This window comes from Cynocephalus volans, chromosome 5 (genome assembly GCF_027409185.1).
Source record: "Cynocephalus volans isolate mCynVol1 chromosome 5, mCynVol1.pri, whole genome shotgun sequence".
In the NCBI taxonomy this organism is placed as follows: Eukaryota; Metazoa; Chordata; class Mammalia; order Dermoptera; family Cynocephalidae; genus Cynocephalus; species Cynocephalus volans.
This window is the reverse complement of record NC_084464.1, coordinates 39,297,312-39,317,111: the sequence shown is the minus strand read 5'-3', so window position 1 is coordinate 39,317,111 and position 19,800 is coordinate 39,297,312. Positions and strand designations below refer to the sequence as shown.

General features: G+C 44.2%; 2 protein-coding genes and 3 non-coding genes across 5 annotated transcripts in view; 2 read left to right on the top strand and 3 right to left on the bottom strand.

Moving 5' to 3' along the window:
- Window positions 1–19,800, bottom strand: part of LOC134377918 (histone H4) — a 734,914-nt gene that overhangs the window by 258,466 nt on the left and 456,648 nt on the right. The window lies entirely within an intron of this gene.
- The window catches only part of LOC134377893 (zinc finger protein 184), a 944,311-nt gene that overhangs the window by 805,890 nt on the left and 118,621 nt on the right, over window positions 1–19,800 (top strand). The window lies entirely within an intron of this gene.
- Window positions 2,806–2,877, top strand: TRNAM-CAU (transfer RNA methionine (anticodon CAU)). Its single transcript has one exon. It is a non-coding gene; the product is annotated as a tRNA-Met (tRNA).
- On the bottom strand, window positions 7,080–7,151 carry TRNAM-CAU (transfer RNA methionine (anticodon CAU)). The gene has a single exon. It is a non-coding gene; the product is annotated as a tRNA-Met (tRNA).
- On the bottom strand, window positions 13,675–13,746 carry TRNAM-CAU (transfer RNA methionine (anticodon CAU)). The gene has a single exon. It is a non-coding gene; the product is annotated as a tRNA-Met (tRNA).

Here is a 19,800-nt window from a genome sequence, read left to right as displayed (position 1 = left end):
AGTTCATATAAGTTACCTAAATATGTTCATTTAAATGGGTTGGCATCTGTTCTGACATGAATTGTATAAAATGCAGGTAGTGTAAAAACAGACACTTACAAAAAATTGTTTTATTGTCCTTTTAGTTGGAAGTTTGAAAGACTGCTGACTTGAAATTAATACAATTACACTTACTGACATAGTTAATGGACTTTAAAAGTTGGGCTAATTTAATACTGAGATAATAAATATGCTCACTGATTTAGAGGCCTTTTAAAAAAGGCTGTTCAACTTTGAATCTATGTGTCAGTAGAAAGGATGCTCTCTGAAGACAAGGGTTTAATCAGTTTCTTATCCTCACTGCTCAGAACTGTGTCTGGCACATGGTAGGTGAAAAGATAGTTTTCAACAAAGGTTAAGACATGGCTCTCATATCGATATAAAAATTAGCACATTTGAAGCCCTAGAGGGTTGACTGCTGGCAGCAGGTCAGGAAAGAGAGTGAGGCAGGGCACAGTGGCTGGTGAAAACTCATCCCAGGGACACAGGACCCTTGGGAGCCGACTTGGACCTCAACTCACCCCTCATACCTGTGCATTCTCCCTTGTCCCATTGGACCTCACTTACAAAACACAAGTTTAAAGATAAAGCTATTGAGAATTTCAAGAGAGCAATTGCAAAGCATTAATCCCTTGCAAGAGCAAGGCCCTTCTTAGTGAGGGTAGGGGAAAGAGGGGAGGGTTTGAGGTGGACTGGTAGGCTGTGCCACTGCATAGGTCTCAGGCCCATGAAGCCAACCCTGTTGGGAGGCTAACATCATTCACATAATCTTGCCAGAGTGATACCGTCTTGGTCCCTCTGATGATGCAAATGTCATTTCAGTTGCTCTAGCAGCTATAAGCTGTAGCTCATCTACGACTGCAACATGGGGCTTCTAAATAAGCAGCTGAATAGAAATGGAAAGAAACCTTTGTAGCTAAAGATGAGTCAGTAAGGAATGAGTGATAGAAACGAAATACATGTGTCATAATCCATAAGCACCAAAGCTAAATAAACACCCAAGAGGAGGGAGCGACCCACAGGACAGATTAGTCCTGCTTGAGGAAGAACATAGGCATTGAACTTCTAGCAAGTTTTTTAGAGGGCCGCTAAGAACGCCAATGCCTGGACCACAACTACACGTCATAGCATTTCCAAATGTTCCTTTCAAGGTTTCACTGGGCCAGCACTCACTCAGGAATAAAAGTTATTGGCTTACAAGACCAGAGGCCTGTGGTTCTCTTTTGGAAAGTGGTCATTTTATTCTAGTGAGATGCAGCTGGGGAAGTTACTGGGAGCAAAATCAGCTGGGAATTGATGACGCAACGATTCCTGTCTTAGGAAGTCAACACAAAATCTGAAGCTGCTGTGGCAGAAACGACGAAAAAGAGTAAAACCAGCACCCTGCAGAATTCGGGGGGTGCAGGGATATTGAGGATAAAAGAGCAGCTCAGGAAAGGGATCAGTCAGAATATTCCGAAGTCGGACTTTATGCAGCCAAAATCAGCACCCTTCCGGATTTCAAATATTGGTGGCCAGTTCATTTCAAGAAACTGGCCTTCTCTCTGCCCTTGGATAACGACGGTTTCTGGTTCCTTAAGAAATGTGGAACATTGATAACCTCCTGGTAAAACTCCATAAAAAAGTTTCACCTCTTCAGCGGCACCATCTGTGTTCAAGACTTTTTTGTTTTCTTTTAAAAAAACATTACAGCGATCCAAATTATACAAAGGAATGCGGCATAGAACCAAGAGGCCCAAAGGGGAGAAGTGAGCATGGATGACTCAGTGTCTGCTTTTGAATAAGCAGGAAGAAGGTGGCCATTGGCTTAGGTGTGAACAAAGTATTCCAGCGAGGTGAGATCGCCTTGGACTTCGATAACTTTAAGGCCAAGTGCGTAGAGAAGAAAGTAAAAAATGACCTGCGCTAGCCGGGACGAGGCTTCAGATAGGTCTACGGGGTACTGGCTTTTTAAAGGATGCTCCTAGCAAGGAGTCCCGAGGAATTTTAGCTCCCCAACCAGGTGGGCTTCTTGGGCCTAAGACCTATGCAGTCGCACAGATTACCACTCACCCCTCCAAACCTCTTCTTCTCCCCCCTCTATAACCCCCGCCCCTACACACACACTACCAAGGCCCCTGCTCTTGGGGTTTGAAGGAAGTGAGAGAAAGAAGAGAGAGGGTTGATGAGAGGAACAAGAAGGAAAACTGAGAAAAGGGCTCTGCCAGAAAATGACAGGATGAAATAGAGCTTTGCGCGATTCCTTGTTTGGAAGAGGCAAGAGTCGTTGGCAAAAGCGGGTCCGCAGACATAACTAGAAAGTGACCTGGGCCTCAGCTCCAGCCTGTCCAGGGCCAGGGCCAGGGCCACACGGCCACACAGTGTCCCTGACCTGCTTTCTGCCTTGCCCAGGACACGGAGGAGCCGAGGCGTTCCAACTGCGTTCACTCCGTGCTCTGTGGGAAGCGCGGGCCGAGAGAAACATGGACTTCTAAACTCATCCTTCAAATCCGTGTTTGAGACCCCGACGGGTCGAACATCAAGTTCCTGAGGAAGGGTTTCAGAGTTCCGGCTTTCTTGAGTAAGTTGCGAAAACGCAGACATCTTAGAGATTGTTTGTAGGCGTCAGTTTTGAGAAGGAAATATGGGGCCGACGCACGATGACAGGCGGAGGCTAGAGGAGGCGCTGGGGAAAGAGAGGAAAGAAAACGCCAATTAAGCGGACAGGGCATCCGTCTTAGGACACATGCAAATGACTGAGAAGCACAAGGATCCCCGGGGGCCGGCAGCAGAGTGGCGCAGCGGAAGCGTGCTGGGCCCATAACCCAGAGGTCGATGGATCGAAACCATCCTCTGCTAAGTGCGCTCGTCTTTTCCTTTCCCTTCTCACCACTGCATCCGCGCAACTTACCTCCATCTCCTGCCACCTTCCAACGTCCCTCCAACAAGAACACCAGAAAGAGGTAGCCGACTCCACAACGTGCTTCGCAGCCCAGTCAATGCGCTCCATTTCTCGTCCTCTTTTGCATCTTGACGAGAATTGGCACTTCTCCCAATTGTATCGTTATCAACATTTTAAAAGCTCGCCACGGACTGGGAAACCATGCGACATCTTACTGTCTTCACGCGGTGGCTCTGTCAATGCTGCTCTGCCTCTCTACGGAGCTGCTTGAACACGTCTCACCAACTCTCGAAGACCCCCGTGACCGAGGCCGCGAACGCTGCTTTCACTTCCTGGTCCCTCCTGCCTTGAAATACGACGGAGCTCATGATAAAATGTGAAGTTAAAAAAGAAAAGAAAGAAAAGAAAAGAAGAGAAGAGAAGAGAAGAGGACAAGAATAAATGCGGACTCCCGTGCGCGGTGGGAGGAGGAAGGTGCGGTGCCCTGTTCTTCGGGGAACCGAAGCGCAGGCGCAGAGAAAATAAGCGAATCTGCAAACGCGACGTTGGAGACAAGGCGGGGGGGGGGGGGGGGGGGCGGGGGCAGGGGGCGTAGAGAAGAGGGGAAGGAGATGGGGACAGTGAAGGACAAGAGAGCGACAGAAAAGGGACCACTACAGGCTTGGCGAGCAGAGAAGGGAGACGCTAAGGCAATCCTGGAGCAGCAGGTGTCGAGGGAGGTCGTTTCCGGGCCAGAAGCAGCTCTCGGGAGCTGGCGTCCTATGGGTTGGTTGGTCGGTTGGTTACTGTGGTTAAAATTCCAGGACACCCCAACTCTGAGAGGAAACAACGGGAATTGAACCACCTGCCTTGTGCCATAACCTTCATCCGTCTTTACCCAATGTTTGATTCTCTGAGGTTTTACAATGTTGTAATGAATAAATATGGTCATGTGTATTTTCATTTTGTCGGATGTAGATTTTCGGGATAATTTGTTGGAATCGGGATTGTTGGGTGATGTTATTAGTGTGTATGCAATTTTGTTAGATATACTCAAATTCCCCCCAAAATGGTTGTATCAATTTGCATTACCTCTAGAAATAAATGACAGTGCCTGTCCTCCATACCCTTGACATACGTTTTAATTTTTGCCAGTGTGATAGCAGAGAAATGGTATCTTCATGCAGTTTTAATTTGTAAATCTGTCTTAGAGAATTTGAACATATTTTCATATGTGCAAGGACATATATATACACACACACACACACACATAGATATATACACACATTATCTGTTGATGTCTTTTGCCCATTGTACTATGAAGTTTGGGGCATTTTCTTCAATCACTAAAGCATCTCTATATATTAGAAATATTTACCCTTAATCTACGATGTACATTTTCCAATATATCAGTGAAAGTGTTTGCAAAATAAACATATGCTTTTAAAAACATTTATCTTGTTTGATGTTTATTTTCCCTTGGCATTTCTTATCTTATATTTTTGTCATTTCTCTCTTGTCTCTTGATTAATTTATCATTAGTTGTCTCAGGTATTCAAAATTCAAAATTTTTGTTTTTCTCCATGACATTGTTTTCAGCATTTTATTTCATATTATTTCTTTTTGTGTGTGTGTTTTCTTTTTTGTTGTAGCATTGTTTGTAATTGCAAAATATTGGAAAGCAACCTGAATACTGAAGCATAAGAAAGTAGTTGGATAGATTATTACTTCCACACAGTCGAGTACTTGTGCAGCTGTGAAAAAGGACAGGGAAGATCTTTGTGAAATGACACGTAGAGATTCCTAAGTGAAAAAATCAAGTGCAAATCAATATCTATAGTATACTGTCTTTAGTCTAAGAAAGAAGAGGAAATGAAAAAAAAAATGTAGGTATCTGCTTGCTTATTCAAAAGAGATACAGGTTTGATAAACCAGAAACTGGTGAAATTGATTACCTATGGGAGGTAGATGGGAATGAGTTGGAAAAGATGGACGGAAGGAAAGGGAAATAATCAATAAGGGAAGTGACACTTCTTTGAATAAGTATCTCTGCGTAGTTTAGACTTGCAAAATAATGTTACATTTCATGTATGTACAAAAATAAATAAATAGAATAAACGGGGACGGGGGGAAATTCACAATGGTACGGACATGATTATTTCAAGTGAATAATGGAACAGAAAAAGAAAGAGGCTGAGAACTAGCACGATGAACCCGTAAGTGCGGTATTTTGGCTGCGTACCGTCAGGTTCAAGACAAAAAGAACACTGACCTGTCAGTTCCTCTGTTTCAGTGGCCTGGTTTATAGCACGCCGCCCACAGAAGCCACGCACGAGAAGCCAAACACCAGGGTCATTAACCATAACCCAAATCTCGGGGTAATGGCAGAAACAATGTAAACACAGAAAAGCCAACGAAGATAATTTCAAAAACCGTTTGGATATGGGCTTTTCAACCAAGGGCCTTTGCAGGGTGGGGCAAATTTTCTACTTAGGCGGAGATGGTCTAATCCGTGGGGGAACCGCCAAGACAGGCGAACGATTCTAAGTCCGACCCAAACTGCTCCTCCCACCCCCGGAGTAACAAACCATTTTGACGTAACTTCAAAATGTTGCCCTTCGTCCTTTCCCTTGGAAAGCTGGGGAAGCGTTTCAGTTGACCGCCGTGCCTCTGTCCGTCTCGGCTGTAACAATACCCTTCCCTCTCCTCTCCAGACGTTTCTAAATGGGCTCTGCTTTCTAGACCTGAGGTAAAACTGCCGGTGACCGCCGGCACAGGGACTTGAACCCTGAATCCTCGGATTAAAAGGCTGCTGCTCTCCCGACTGAGCCCTCCAGGTTCCTCGGGCCGCGCTGCTCACCAAGAAGGGCCAGTGAGGCGCGTGGTTTCGGGGATGGCTCGGTCCTTCTGAAGGGCGCTGGTCACAGCCCCGGGCCTCGGCACTCCCACCGGGCTTTATTACACTGAGCATTCCCTTCACCCCCCAAACTCTTTATTCTTTACACAGACAATGATTATGTAATATTTAGTGCTGGGGGAATAACGAAGAAAGTCGGGCTCAGACGAGGGCGGGATCCACTCGGTAGTGACTCTTCATGCAGTTAACGATGCAGACAGGAGCCCCCGCAGGCCGCATCCGCTCGTGAGAGGAGGCTTCAGAGCGGACGCGCCGGGCCCTTCACCGCTTTTCCCGGACGACTGGGGCTGGGAGGTACCCATTTCACCACGGACGTCAGTAAGTGGGAAAACCGCAGAGAATGAAACATTGGATAAAGACGGATGACGGTTATGGCACAAGGCAGGCGGTTCAATTCCCGTTGTTTCCTCTCAGAGTTGGGGTGTCCTGGAATTTTAACCACAGTAACCAACCGACCAACCAACCCATAGGACGCCAGCTCCCGAGAGCTGCTTCTGTCCCGGAAACGACCTCCCTCGACACCTGCTGCTCCAGGATTGCCTTAGCGTCTCCCTTCTCTGCTCGCCAAGCCTGTAGTGGTCCGTTTTCTGTCGCTCTCCTGTCCTTCACTGTCCCCGTCTCCTTCCCCTCTTCTCTACGCCCCCTGCCTCCCATCCCCCTCCCCCTTGTCTCCAACGTCGCGTTTGCGGATTCGGTTATTTTCTCTGCGCCTGCGCTTCGGTTCCCCGAAGAACAGGGCACCGCACCTTCCTCTTCCCACCGCGCACGGGAGTCCGCATTTATTCTTGTCCTCTTCTCTTCTCTTCTCTTCTTTTCTTTTCTTTCTTTTCTTTTTTAACTTCACATTTTATCATGAGCTCCGTCGTATTTCAAGGCAGGAGGGACCAGGAAGTGAAAGCAGCGTTCGCGGCCTCGGTCACGGGGGTCTTCGAGCGTTGGTGAGACGTGTTCAAGCAGCTCCGTAGAGAGGCAGAGCAGCATTGACAGAGCCACCGCGTGAAGACAGTAAGATGTCGCATGGTTTCCCAGTCCGTGGCGAGCTTTTAAAATGTTGATAACGATACAATTGGGAGAAGTGCCAATTCTCGTCAAGATGCAAAAGAGGACGAGAAATGGAGCGCATTGACTGGGCTGCGAAGCACGTTGTGGAGTCGGCTACCTCTTTCTGGTGTTCTTGTTGGAGGGACGTTGGAAGGTGGCAGGAGATGGAGGTAAGTTGCGCGGATGCAGTGGTGAGAAGGGAAAGGAAAAGACGAGCGCACTTAGCAGAGGATGGTTTCGATCCATCGACCTCTGGGTTATGGGCCCAGCACGCTTCCGCTGCGCCACTCTGCTGCTGGCCCATGGGGATCCTTGTGCTTCTCGGTCATTTGCACGTGTCCTAAGACGGATGCCCTGTCCGGTTAATTGGCGTTTTCTTTCCTCTCTTTCCCCAGCGCCTCCTCTAGCCTCTGCCTGTCATCGTGCGTCGGCCCCATATTTCCTTCTCAAAACTGACGCCTACAAACAATTTCTAAGACGTCTGCGTTTTCGCAACTTACTCAAGAAAGCCGAAACTCTGAAACCCTTCCTCAGGAACTTGATGTTCGACCCGTCGGGGTCTCAAACACGGATTTGAAGGATGAGTTTAGAAGTCCATGTTTCTCTCGGCCCGCGCTTCCCACAGAGCACGGAGTGAACGCAGTTGGAACGCCTCGGCTCCTCCGTGTCCTGGGCAAGGCAGAAAGCAGGTCAGGGACACTGTGTGGCCGTGTGGCCCTGGCCCTGGCCCTGGACAGGCTGGAGCTGAGGCCCAGGTCACTTTCTAGTTATGTCTGCGGACCCGCTTTTGCCAACGACTCTTGCCTCTTCCAAACAAGGAATCGCGCAAAGCTCTATTTCATCCTGTCATTTTCTGGCAGAGCCCTTTTCTCAGTTTTCCTTCTTGTTCCTCTCATCAACCCTCTCTCTTCTTTCTCTCACTTCCTTCAAACCCCAAGAGCAGGGGCCTTGGTAGTGTGTGTGTAGGGGCGGGGGTTATAGAGGGGGGAGAAGAAGAGGTTTGGAGGGGTGAGTGGTAATCTGTGCGACTGCATAGGTCTTAGGCCCAAGAAGCCCACCTGGTTGGGGAGCTAAAATTCCTCGGGACTCCTTGCTAGGAGCATCCTTTAAAAAGCCAGTACCCCGTAGACCTATCTGAAGCCTCGTCCCGGCTAGCGCAGGTCATTTTCTACTTTCTTCTCTACGCACTTGGCCTTAAAGTTATCGAAGTCCAAGGCGATCTCACCTCGCTGGAATACTTTGTTCACACCTAAGCCAATGGCCACCTTCTTCCTGCTTATTCAAAAGCAGACACTGAGTCATCCATGCTCACTTCTCCCCTTTGGGCCTCTTGGTTCTATGCCGCATTCCTTTGTATAATTTGGATCGCTGTAATGTTTTTTTAAAAGAAAACAAAAAAGTCTTGAACACAGATGGTGCCGCTGAAGAGGTGAAACTTTTTTATGGAGTTTTACCAGGAGGTTATCAATGCTCCAAATTTCTTAAGGAACCAGAAACCATTGTTATCCAAGGGCAGAGAGAAGACCAGTTTCTTGAAATGAACTGGCCACCAATATTTGAAATCCAGAAGGGTGCTGATTTTGGCTGTATAAAATCCAACTTCGGAATATTCTGACTGATCCCTTTCCTGAGCTGCTCTTTTATCCTCAATATCCCTGCACCCCCCGAATTCTGCAGGGTGCTGGTTTTACTCTTTTTTGTTGTTTCTGCTACAGCAGCTTCAGATTTTGTGTTGACTTCCTAAGACAGGAATCGTTGGTCATCAATTCCCAGCTGATTTTGCTCCCAGTAACTTCCCCAGCTGCATTTCACTAGAATGAAATGATCACTTTCCAAAAGAGAACCACAGGCCTCTGGTCTTGTAAGCCAATAACTTTTATTCCTGAGTGAGTGCTGGCCCAGTGAAACCTTGAAAGGAACATTTGGAAATGCTATGACGTGTAGTTGTGGTCCAGGCATTGGCGTTCTTAGCGGCCCTCTAAAAAACTTGCTAAAAGTTCAATACCTATGTTCTTCCTCAAGCAGGACTAATCTGTCTTGTGGGTCGCTCCCTCCTTGTGGGTGTTTATTTAGCTTTGGTGCTTATAGATTATGACACATGTATTTCGTTTCTATCACTCATTCCTTACTGACTCATCTTTAGCTACAAAGGTTTCTTTCCATTTCTATTCAGCTGCTTATTTAGAAGCCCCATGTTGCAGTCGTAGATGAGCTACAGCTTATAGCTGCTAGAGCAACTGAAATGACATTTGCATCATCAGAGGGACCAAGACGGTATCAATCTGGCAAGATTTAGTGAATGATGTTAGCCTCCCAACAGGGTGGGCTTCATGGGCCTGAGACCTATGCAGTGGCACAGCCTACCAGTCCACCTCAAACCCTCCCCTCTTTCCCCTACCCTCACTAAGAAGGGCCTTGCTCTTGCAAGGGATTAATGCTTTGCAATTGCTCTCTTGAAATTCTCAATAGCTTTATCTTTAAACTTGTGTTTTGTAAGTGAGGTCCAATGGGACAAGGGAGAATGCACAGGTATGAGGGGTGAGTTGAGGTCCAAGTCGGCTCCCAAGGGTCCTGTGTCCCTGGGATGAGTTTTCACCAGCCACTGTGCCCTGCCTCACTCTCTTTCCTGACCTGCTGCCAGCAATCAACTCTCTAGGGCTTCAAATGTGCTAATTTTTATATCGATATGAGAGCCATGTCTTAACCTTTGTTGAAAACTATCTTTTCACCTACCATGTGCCACACACAGTTCTGAGCAGTGAGGATAAGAAACTGATTAAACCCTTGTCTTCAGAGAGCATCCTTTCTACTGACACATAGATTCAAAGTTGAACAGCCTTTTTTAAAAGGCCTCTAGGGCTGACCCCATGGCTCACTCGGGAGAGTGCGGCGCTCGGAGCGCAACAGCGCTTCCCCTGCAGGTTCGGATCCTATATAGGGATGGCTGGTTCCCTCCCTGGCTGAGCGTGGTCACAAAAAAGGACTAAATAAATAAATAAAAATAAAAGTTCTCTTAATCAGTGAGTATATTTATTATCTCAGTATAAAATTAGCCCAACATTTAAAGTCCATTAACTATGTCAGTAAGTGTAATTGCATTAATTTCAAGTCAGCAGTCTTTCAAACTTCCAACTAAAAGGACAATAAAACAAATTTTTGTAAGTGTCTGTTTTTACACTACCTGGATTTTATACAATTCATGTCAGAACAGATGCCAACCCATTTAAATGAACATATTTAGGTAACTTATATGAACTAATCTCCAATCACTTTGTTACTTATCAGATTATTTTTTGAGCTATGACAAAAATTCTCTCTGTGACCAAACTCTAGTCAGGTTCCTCTGTAATCTCTTTTCACCTAGGCCCTGACATTTGGGATTCCCGCTTTGTTTCTGCATCATCTGATTTTAGCAAAACTTGTGCTACGTCTGTTTTTAGCCAGAATCCCCCATCCTTTGTATCTAATCATCCTCAATATCTGAGTGGGTTCCTCCTCCTCCACCGTACCCCAGGTGACGTCTAATGATTCTGGCCTGACTTTGTCAAGAATCCTTTTAGGTTGCTTTAGCCAGAATTCCTCCTTACCCATAATGTTTCCTCTTAGAAATGACCTTACCCTACCCTGCACACCCAACCACATATCTTGCTGCTTGGCTATAAAATCTGACTCGTTGTATTCAGGGGTGAGCCCAGTCTCTCTTACTTACTGCAAAACCCCAGTGTCGTAACCCCTCCTTAAATAAAGTCTTCCTTACAATCTTTACAAAAGGGTCATGAATAGCTTTACCTTAAACACCAATGTCACATACTCTGCTTTTTTTTATGTATGAATAACATATAATTTCATAAATCTGAGCTATAAAAGATGCCCATGAAAACATCCATATTTTAATAAGATTTAAAACACCATCTCCACTGCACATGTTGGCAATGGCATGATGTGGAGGAGAAACACAGTGATTTCAATTGTTGTTACATGATTGATGCTGTTAAATATGATTTTGTGCTATGCGATGGGGGGTCTATTTGCACTGTAAGAATTACTTTTTAGTTTATTACATACAATGAAAAACGGTGAGCAGGCGAGTAGCATGACCAGAGTAACCAATGACACAGAAATGGCCTAGAGCAGTGGTTTCCCCCCCCCAGATGTCTACAAATACTAATTTTTGTGGGCTCCCATCCCACAGACAATCTGATTTAATTGGTATGGGGTGCCAATGGGCATCAGAGTTTCTGAAAGCCCCCCTGGTTATTCTAATGTGCAGCAAAATTGGGGAGCCATTCAGAGTTTTTGATCCCAGATGTCATTCTTGTACAAACATCTGTATCATCAGAGACCTTCTTAGAAGTACAGAACCTCCAGACACATCTCAGATCTCCTGAATGAGAATCTGCATTTTTACAAAATACCCAGGTGATGTCGATGTACTGGCTTAGAGCAGTGTTATTCCAAGTGTGGTCAGCTGGCCAGCACTGTCAGCAGCACCCGGGAGCCAGCTAAAAGTGCAAATTCTTGGTTCACATTCCAGGCCTATTGAATGAATATTTCTGGGAGTCGAGCCCAGGAATCTGAGTCTTAACAACTGCTCCAGGTGGTTCTTATGCATGTGAGATATACCAAACAAGAATCTGCATTGTAACTAGATTCCCAGATGATTTGTAAGCCCATCAAAGTAAGAGAAGCACTGGCCTAGAGTTTTAAGTTACCAAACAAACAAACAAAAAAGGCCACCGCTCCAAGACACTTCAAGGAATATAACTTAGACTTGAATATCTTCATATTATATTCGTATTTCGGAACCTGCTCTCTCTCTCTCTCTCTCTCTCTGTATGTGTGTGTGTGTGTGTGTGTGTCTGTCAGTCTGTCTTTTTATTTACTTTATTTTTTTATTTTCTTATTTTTTATGACCGGTAATGGGATCTTAACCCTTGACTTGCTGTTCTCAGCACCAATCTCTCCCAAGTGAACTAACCAGCCTTTCCTACATAGGGATCTGAACCCGTTGCCTTGGAGTTATCAGCACCAAGTGATAACTCTCCCAAGTGAGCCTCGGGCCAACCTCCTGCTCTCTTTCTAAGCCAATTTCTCATGAGTTTGAGGAAGTGGAACTCACTTGTAGAAGAGATTGTATTCCATTGACCTCTGGCTTTTGACACAATTATGTGACTTTTGTAAAAACAGCTGCCATCACAAAGTACCTTCTTTATGGTTTAAGGGATCCTTATCTCCATGCAGGAGCTCTTAAAGCAATTTCTTTCAAAGTGCATAGATATAGTTTGTGATTAATGTACTGTTACTGTTGCCTACCTTAAAAAAATATCTTTACAACGGAAAGCTTCACAAATTTCCCTGAAGAAACTAATGTGTAGTTAGTTGCATACTGTAATGAAATTGTGGAGTCTTTAACGACCTTGGCTACATCTCTGGCTTGCCAGATTTTGACCGTCTCAACCGCCTGGCACACTGCATTGGGCCTAAGAAACAAAAACCACATGCCTTCTTCAGACCTGGCTGATTTGGGGGTCCTTTCAAACTACATACATCTGATATTTTAAATAAAGATAAACAAGTAGGGAGAGAGAGAAGAAAGACTCAGATCAAAAGTAAAATTCAACATTCATTTTTATCATGGTGGAAACATAAGAGTCCTTTAGAAAGAACATAAAGAAAGCTAAAAAATTGTAAAATGTTCCACCAGACCACAGCTCTAAAATTAAATATATACTTCCCAGTTGTATAAATGGGTAAGCCGAAGACCAAGGTCAGCACTAAATGACCTCATCAGACACAACTCCATCTCCACTAACACTCTAAGTCTACTTTTAAGCAACTTATATTAGGTGTCATTTGTATCAGGAACAATTGTCAAAGGCTGAAAAATGAACAACAGATATTACCGGGTCCTTCTTTTCAGCGAAGTGCTGGGCATTGTGTGGCAGACCCTCTAGGAATTATCTCATTTTGTAGGCTGTGCATCTTTAACCGACTTTCTATTCGCACTCGGCTAGTCTAGAACTCTGTGATGGTAGAAGTGAACTCATAGACAGGTGGTAATAATACAAATGATTCCTGTCTACATGAACGCAAAGAAAAATTCTGAGCTCTCAATCCATCCTCAGTAGTGAGTCTATGAGACCCTGAGGAGCTGACCCTTAATCTTTTTTTTTGTCGTTTTTTCGTGACTGGCACTCAGCCAGTGAGTGCACCGGTCATTCCTATATAGGATCCGAACCCGCCGGGGGAGCGTCGCTGCGCTCCCAGCAAAGCACTCTACCGAGTGCGCCACGGGCTCGGCCGCAGGAGCTGGCCCTTATGCTTGGGTTCTCCAGTGAAAGCTGAACCGCCAGGCAGTGCACCGCCTGCCCCCACCGACGCACGGAGAGTCCACATTCATTCTTTTCCTCTTCCTCTTCCTCCTCCTCCTCTTCTTCTTTTTGTTAACCTCACGTTGTATCGTGAGCTCCATTCTATTTAAAGGTGGGAAGGACCTGGCGGTTAAGCGTTCGCGACCTCGGTCACGGTAGGTCTTCAATCGTTCGTGAATCCTGTTGAGGCCCCTCTGTGGAGGGGCAAAGCTGCATACAGAAGGTAAATAAGATGTTACATTGTGTTCCAATATGTCGTGTGTTTTAAAAATGTTGATAAACACGATTTCCATCAAAATGCTGAAGACAAGAGATGCAACACATTGGCATCGCTTTCTTGCATATTTGGGATTCGTCCGCCTCTTGTGGGTGGCTGCTGTGCGGGAGCCTTGCCCCGTGAGAGAAACACCTGCGCTGAAGGTTTGGAGAAAAGAAGCCACCTTCCCTAGCAGAGGATGGTTTCGATCCATCGACCTCTGGGTTATGGGCCCAGCACGCTTCCGCTGCGCCACTCTGCTACCGGTGAGCGTTGTCCTCCACAGGTGATCATGTCCAGACGTCTTGACATAGATGTGCACTTCTGGGAATGCCAGTTTTCTTTCCCCTCCTTTCTCTCGCCTCCTCCAGCTTCTGCCTTTTCTGCTGAGTGGCTGCACATTTCTTTCTCAAGATTGACGCCTAAAAACAATCTCTAAGACGTTTTTGCAGCTCACTCAAGAAAGCCCAAACTCTCAAACCCCTTCTCAGGAACGTGATATTCTACCAGGCGGGGTCTCATATGCTGATTTCCGAGGAGGAGGGATTTAGAACTCAGGTTTTCTCTCGCGGAGCCTCCCGCGGAGCAAGTAGTGACTGCAGGTGGCACGTCTTGCTCCTCTGCGTCCTTGGTAAGGCCGAAAGCAGGTCAGGGACGCTGAGGCCGTGTGGCCCTGTCCCCGGCCAGGCTGGAGCAGCCAATGGGAAACTGAAGATGTTCTCGGCGGACGAGAAGCAGGACGAGCAAACATAAGGGGACTTCCAAAAGTTTGTGGAAAAATGGAATTAAAAGATTAAAATAAAAAATATATAAACTACTTCTCAGCATAAGCTCCACGAAGCTCAAGGCACCTTTGTAAGCGATAATGCCAGCCACGTAGCCTGTCCCTAAAGCGCTGAGGATCCTGGAAATTTAACCATTTCAATGCAGTATTGTTTACATTACTACGTGAAGAAAAATGGGTGCCCTTTAAAGATTCTTTTAAGATTAGGAAACGAAAAGAAGTCAGAAGGAGCCAAATCAGGACTGTAAAGTGGATGCCTAATGATCTCCCATCAAAACTCTCCCCTAATTGCCCTTGTTTGATGAGAGGAATGAGCAGGGTCTTTTTTGTGGTGGAACTTTCCCGAGCGTTTTTCGGTTGAAGCTATGGCCAAGTTTCTCCAAAGCCTTTAATAATAAGCAGATGTGATTGTTCTCTGGCCGTCCAGAAAGTCAACAAGCAAAATGACTTGAGCATCCCAAGAAACTGTCACCATGCCCCTGTTCCCATAAACTTTTGGGAAAGCATCAGTGATTTCACCATTCTTCCATTTCAGCGTTACCATAAATTTGACGTTGGCTCCCTTTCTTATTTTATTACGATTAGTTTTTGTCTTGTCACTTCTATTGATGTTTGTTCTTGCTTCAATTTTGGCAGAATTCATGTTGCTTTGAAAGGGGCTCTTTTCAAGCTGATGTCTCATCCTACGTAGTGCTTCAAACTAGATCCTGTTTGGACATACTATAACAAATTAATATAAAATTATTTTGGTGCAAGAAAATTTTGAAGTCCATGCACAGTTTTTCATTATTATCGTTTGTTTTTTCCTGGTGGCTGGCACCCGTGGGGATCCAAACTCCTGACTTTGGCATTATTAGCACCTTGCTCTCCCAAGTAAGCCACCAGCCAGCCTCACGGTTTCTAGTAATAGGCATTTTCCAGGAACTTTTGAGTACCCCTTGCATCACACCATTATATGTAGAAACAGTAGTTTATTCAACTAATCTCCTATACTTGGTAATTTCAAAAGTTCTGCAATTTCAAATAGTCCTGCAACGAATGTGTACATATTGTTTTGTACTATTGGAAGTGTATCTTGAGTATGAATGTTTAAAACTGGGAATGGGTTGGTTGAAGAATAAGTAAGGAAGAAAGATGTTGGTTGGCTTGGGGATTGAAGTATATACATTTCATTACACCAGAGGACTATTTATTCATTCTCTAAAGTGTTTTACAAAAATTGGTTATAATTTTGACACAGTTCAGCATCTTTGGAAATAAATATATGGTTTTATTCTTGCATGTGGGGGGCAATGAGCCATCCCTTTACTGTGAACTCGTTTGTGAATATTTGTATGTCTTGAATGCGTGTGTCAGATAAGTCTCCTCACAGGAGAACATGAGCAAGGTAATATCACACCTGTGTTTCTGGACATAGTGGGAAGCAGTTTAGATCTTGTCAGCAAAGACTGTTTGCTAAGGCAAAACTACTGAGATAATCCATTGGTAGCCAGGTAAAGGTGTTTGGTCTCCCCTTGAAGGTGAAAACAAACTGAGAGGATTTGAGGCTGTTAAAATGTCCACTGAACAGAACATGGAAGACACATCTGTGACTGCAGAGTATTACCAGCTACTGATTGCAGGAAGTCAGTAATTTCAATACTATTTATTATTGGGGCCATGGACTTATGGTTGTCATAATCTACCATTAGGAGCCATTCAGTCTTTCCAGGTTTTAAATAAGGTTAACTTGGGCTGTTAAATGAGAAACTGTGGGGATAATCACCCCTTCTGTGAATAGATCTTATATAATGGGTTTGATAGTTGAAGGTCCTGCTTTTATTTATGTTATACTGTATTAACAATTTTAAGTGACAGTGGTGTAGGGGAGGTCCAAGGAGATCCCATTTTGCTAAGCTGATTGTGTCAAGGACTAATTTTATCTTAATAATTACTCCTTGGGAAAGTGTTCATGTCTACTATGGAATATTTAACGTCAATGGGCGCTAAAACCATAAGGAATTTAAGCAAGGCAATAGTTCTGACACTTAAGGTGAGCCAAACCCATTCGTCCTCTGGAATATGTATAAATTTTACGGTTAGCTTATTTAAAGTCAGTGGTATAATTGCAATTTGAGCTCCAGTATCAATTACAGCCATGAAGTTAGGATAATTGGTGCATTTCAGTCGATGTCAATTTAGAATCTATGTTGTATAAGAACAGAAGTCAGTGGGAACTCATCTATTTATTTATTTATTTATTTATTTAATATATATATATTTTTAGAAATTCTTTTTTTTATTTTTTATTTTTTATTTTTTATTTTTATTTTTTATTTTTTTATTTTTATTTTTTAAAATTTTTATTTTATCGATATACATCGTAGCTGATTATTGCTCCCCATCACCAAAACCTCCCTCCCTTCTCCCTCCCCCCTCCCCCACAATAATGTCCTTTCTGTTTGCTTATCGTATCAACTTCACGTAGTTGTGGTTGTTATATCTTCTTCCCCCTCCCCCGGTTTGTGTGTGTGTGTGTGTGTGAATTTATATATTAATTTTTAGCTATTTATTTGTTTGTTTATTTATTTATTTGTTTATTTATTTGACCTGTGAGGTGCATTTATCGAAGTGGAATTTATCTTTGTTTTTAATTTCTTTATTCTGATAAAATATATACAATATAACAGTTTCCTTTTTCATTTTTTAACATACAATTCCATTATTGTACATTATTTTAGCAAATTTTGAATTTCCAATGGAGTCAAATTGCGGACCTCTATATCACTTTTTTATTTCTTCCCCATATATCCAGAGTGTGTGTGTGTGTGTGTGTGTGTGTGCGTGTGCGTGTGCGTGTGTGTGTGTGTGGTATTACTAGATAAACATGTAGGGTCCTCTCTACCCTGCTCATATTTATAAGTTTCTTTGCCCCAAATCAGTGCCCTCAGGAATTGGAGGCTTTCCCATAGCTAGTGTTTCTTTACTGAGTGCAGGGAACCTGAGCTTAAGTTTGAATTAATTCCTTGGAATTTTGTTAAGTCGTGGCACTCAATCAAACCCAGAATCTTTGTGGGTCTATTTCACAGTTATCCCATAAGATGATGGTGTCCTCTGGCTTTTTAAAGGTGCAGGGAGTAGGCATTCAGGGCTGCTTTTCATGGCCTGTGCCCTGAGAGTGCCATGGGTCCCTTTCCCTATAACGCTCAGGATCAGACTCTCTTCTGGTGGCCAAGGCATATGCAGCAGCAGCAGCATAGTCTTAATGAGCCATGCTGTTAGGAGTACCGACCTCAGCCTATCAGGAGGTGACTGCTCTTTCTCACATGAGCAATCACCTAATGGGTCCATAGGTTGCACAAGGTATCAGACCTTCCCCTGGATGTTCTATAGAATGGGGCCATACCTGCTTGAGCCGCACAATCAGTGGTTGCAGGTAAGAGTTGTTCCTCTGAGCCAAACATCACTCACAGTTTATGCTAAAATTAACACCCACAATTCAATCTGAGACACACGCATGAGTCCAGCCCATGACAAATGACAAGACAAAGGCCATTTTAAGAAGAGTCCCAACACCATAATTCTGTACATAAATATCAAGTATCCGTACTTCCAACTTAGGTCTGTTAAAATCTATAACTGTTTGGACTCAGCAAAGGCAGCATAAGCAGCACAGCTCAAAGTGCAGGCTTGCCAGCGAGCGGCAACTTAGCCCCAGCATATGCTAGCATGTAGGCAGCAGCTCAAAGTATATGCTTGCTAGCAAGCAGCACAGCCAGCTAGCAATCCAAAGAAAGAGGGGAAAGACCCCTGTGATGGTGTCATCAGCTAGACATTCTGCTTACAGCGCCAATTGTCATGGACACCCAGTAGAGATGGGATAGGCGCCCTTCCTGTTAGTAGTTGGATGTTGAGACCAATGATGCCACACACACACCAAGAGGAAATGAAAAGATTTATTACTCACGTATGGAGGTTTTCTAGGGAGAGCAGAGCAGACACCCACACATTCTGTTTGCCTTGAGTGAAGAAAGGAGAGAGTGATGCTGAATTGTTCTGTGGTTAATGGGTGGGGCCAGGGTGAGATTCCCGCATGCAGACCCCTCATGATTTAAACTCTCTGCCATGGCCGAGGGAGGGAGCCTGTGGGCTTTCTTACCAGCTTGTTCAGGTGTAGGGCATGGGTGGAAGACAGGTGCTGGAGCTGAAAGCTGTCAGCAATCAAACATCAGAAGTGGAGTTGGGATCTCTATCAGAACAGTATTGGCACACACAGCATTTTGTTCTTTTTAAAACTTCGGTTATTGAATTGTGCATGTCCAATCAAGTCATATTTAGGTTAGGTAAAAAGAAAACAGCATATTTAATCAGAACCAATAGAGACAGTTTGAGGGCAAAATTCTTTAGGAAACTGGCAAGCCGGTCACAGATGAACACACTCTCTTTCTGCAGGCTGTCTTCATCCTGGGCCAAGGAGAGTAAACACAATCAAATTGCCAAGGCTTGAATATCCTCTTAACATTTGTAAATCATACCAGTGTCAGAATGGTAGCCTATGAGAGGGACTAAGCTAGAACTATAGAAGAATTATACGAATAATATGTGAGACTCAAGTCCAGGAAATTACAGCTATTACTATTATTTGTTGAGAGTTGTCTATGGATATTTAATGTTACATTAGACATTAATTACAAAGATAAACGGCAATTTAAGTAGAGCACTGGGTAAGAATGATTTAAGGATGGGGGAACTGTAGTGGTTCCAAAACAAATCCAGGTGAGGCGGAAACTGTAAGGAGTCTCTTTCACCCCAAAACCAGTGGCCTTGCCCAATTACGCCACTCGGCAAAACACAGATAAAATTCCTGACAATGCAAGATTTAAACTCATGTTTCAAACTCAATAACAGATTACATCTCTAAATGGCCAAACTTTTATTCCATCTTGCATGGCTTTTGATCTCTTTCCTACTATCTCTTCATCATGATAAAGGGATCTCCACAATAATCACTTAGATAAGACAATTGCCTACCTGAGTAGGAAAAAAAAACAGCCAGAGAGTGTAAAATCTGGGAAGGGGAGAAAAACCTGAATCCAAGGCTACCAGGCTACAGGAAATTCATGAAAACTTAAAGTCACCTAGGATTCAGACTCTCTCTTTATAGCTCTCATCCTTACAATGCTCAGAACTATTTCTACACTCACCTGATATTCATCCATTCATTGGCCAGAGCTCACTGGTCGACAACATTCAGAGAAAAAAGAAATGCAGAAGAGTCTTAGGAGGAAACAGAAGACATAGAGAAGATGGATGAAAACAGAAGGAAAATAAATCAAGAAACCAACGGATGTGAATCAACTGACTGTCTTCCTGGCAACTTATGCAAAGCCGGGTTGGACAGCAGAAGCATGCAGGATGTACGACCTAGAGGTCAATGGGTGAAGCCATGCTAACATTTTCAGGAAGACACTTCCACAGACCCCCAAATTATTGTGTTTTCCCCAATTCTAAGATTCCCCCAATAGAGGAGCATAGTGCAGCTTACATAAACTG